Source organism: Callospermophilus lateralis, unplaced genomic scaffold, assembly GCF_048772815.1.
Source record: "Callospermophilus lateralis isolate mCalLat2 unplaced genomic scaffold, mCalLat2.hap1 Scaffold_578, whole genome shotgun sequence".
Classification (NCBI taxonomy): domain Eukaryota; kingdom Metazoa; phylum Chordata; class Mammalia; order Rodentia; family Sciuridae; genus Callospermophilus; species Callospermophilus lateralis.
This window is the reverse complement of record NW_027514514.1, coordinates 947,959-950,034: the sequence shown is the minus strand read 5'-3', so window position 1 is coordinate 950,034 and position 2,076 is coordinate 947,959. Positions and strand designations below refer to the sequence as shown.

At 60.8% G+C, this 2,076-nt stretch overlaps 1 pseudogene; it reads right to left on the bottom strand.

The window, feature by feature from the left end:
- Positions 1-890: 890 nt before the first annotated feature.
- On the bottom strand, positions 891-1,619 carry LOC143640711 (RING finger protein 223 pseudogene; annotated as a pseudogene).
- Between the last annotated feature and the right edge of the window lie 457 nt (positions 1,620-2,076).

Genomic DNA, 2,076 nt, shown 5'->3' with positions numbered 1-2,076 from the left:
GGAGGGCTGAGGTCTCCCAGAGGGACCCAAGGTCTAGATCATCGGGCCACCACTGCTTGTCACCACCTCTGCTTCAGGGACCCTTGGGCCTTGGTTTCCACAGGGGTCTTGGGTCCCATGGTTCCCTAAACAGCTCTCCTGGTGGGGCTGGGGGTTCACAACTTCCTGGGGGTAGGCAGGGATGGCCATGGTGGGAGATGGGGAAGAGAAGCCCCCTTAGAGCCACTGGGTGCTGGGCCAGGCTGAGGCTCCAACCTGCTGGGGTGCCCTGGGACTTTCCCTGTTTCCCTAGGGGAACCTCATGGTACTGGAGCTGGCCCCCTAGTCCTTGGTCCCACCCATGATCCAATGGGGAACCTGGACAGAGGCTAGGCTGGGTGGAACAGGGGGCTTTCTGGAGGGGTGGGGACTGAGTGGCGGCAGGGACACAGAGTGAGAACATTTTACCAAACATGGATATAAAATATTTTATTTTAAAATGTACTATTTGCAAGCATAGAAGGGCATCTGGGCAGTTTCTGCAGTGGCCTGGGCAGAGGGCCTGCCCTGCCTCTGCTCTCTGATCCCTCCAACAGAAGGGGCCAGCCCTGCCTAGAGAGAGCCCTGGGAAGGCCCTGGTGAAATGGCCTCAAAGACAGTAAGCCATCCATGCATTGCAGTGTGTGGAGGAGGACAGGGGTCTGGCCAGCACCTCCTGGGTCCCTTCCACCACTGTGTGACAGGGGAAGGGATAGCTTCTAGGGCCTGTAGGAGCTAATCATTCTTAGAGATTTTGAGCACCCTTTGTCCATCTCATGAGGACCCTCAGTGGGGCCCTAGGGGATAAATTTCCAGTAGCTGCTGTGCTCCTGACCCCAGCAGGTCAGAGGCCTGGCCATAGGCTGGTGACCCTAGTTGCTAGCCAGGGGCTCAAGGGAGAAGGCAGCGGCAGCAGTGCTGGAGGCGGTAGGTGGCCGGGGGAGGCAGTGCAGGTTCCCAGTCTTGAGCGCGCACTGCACGGGCCAGAGCACCATGCAGAACAGCACCAGCAGCAGGACAGAGACCAATGCCAAGCACCGCCAGTCCCTGCAGCGTGCCCAGCAGCGGGCCAGGCGGCTCCGGCGAGGGGCCAGGTCTGGGACAGGCGCAGGTGGGGTAGGTTCAGCAGGCTTGCTCAGGCCCACATCCACACACACAAAGCTGTGTGCCTCACGGCCAGGTGTGGCAGGCAGTGGGCGGCAGCACAGCTTGGTGCCCTCTAGCCACACTGGCTCCTCTCATTGCAGGTGTGCGGGCATCTTGGCCTGCAGCTGGCGGCTGGTACGCAGTGCAGGGGCCCCAGCAGTTGGCACAGCTGTGGGCTTCCGGCAGAATGGGCAAGGCACAGCCTCACTGCCGGAGCCTGTGGGTTGGGCGGCCGCTAGCTGGGCCAGGCACTCCAGGCAGAAGACATGGGTGCAGGACAGTTCCTTTGGTGTCTCGAAGATGTTGTCATAACCTGAGAAGCAGATGGAGCACTCCAGTGGGGAGGCCACCTTCTCTGAACCAGGGGTGCCGGGTGACCTGGGTGTCGAGACTGTGGGGCTGCTCCGGCAGTGGGGTGGTACTACCGTGTGCCATACCTGCTGGCCTGTTGACATGGTGCTGGGCTGCGGAACAGAGGCTGCTGTGAGTGTCTCCTGCCCATCCTATGAGGTCAGTCTTGTCCAGCATCAGCCCCCAGATTCCAGGGAACACACTGTCCACTTGGGGGTACCTCTGAAGTTTCTGTGTCCCTGGAGCTCCTTCACCCAAGCTATCACCTACCCTCCCCTACTTGTCCCAGGGCTGGGTTTCCAGTGGGCCCCAGGCCTAGATGGCCCAGAGGGTGCTGGGGTGCATCTCATGGCTCAGTGGACACCTTCTGCCCCTGCCTCTACTTCTGATGGCAGTGGTCTGTGATGGCTCCTGCAACATCCCATCTTTTGGGGTACAGGCCCTGTGGGAAAGGCAGCTTGAGGGTGGGCAGCTCAACCAGGTTGACTCAACCCGGAGCCTGCAGGATGGGGGCCCTGGGCTTGTGGGCTGCCTCTGGGCGGCTGAAGTGATGTGAAACTA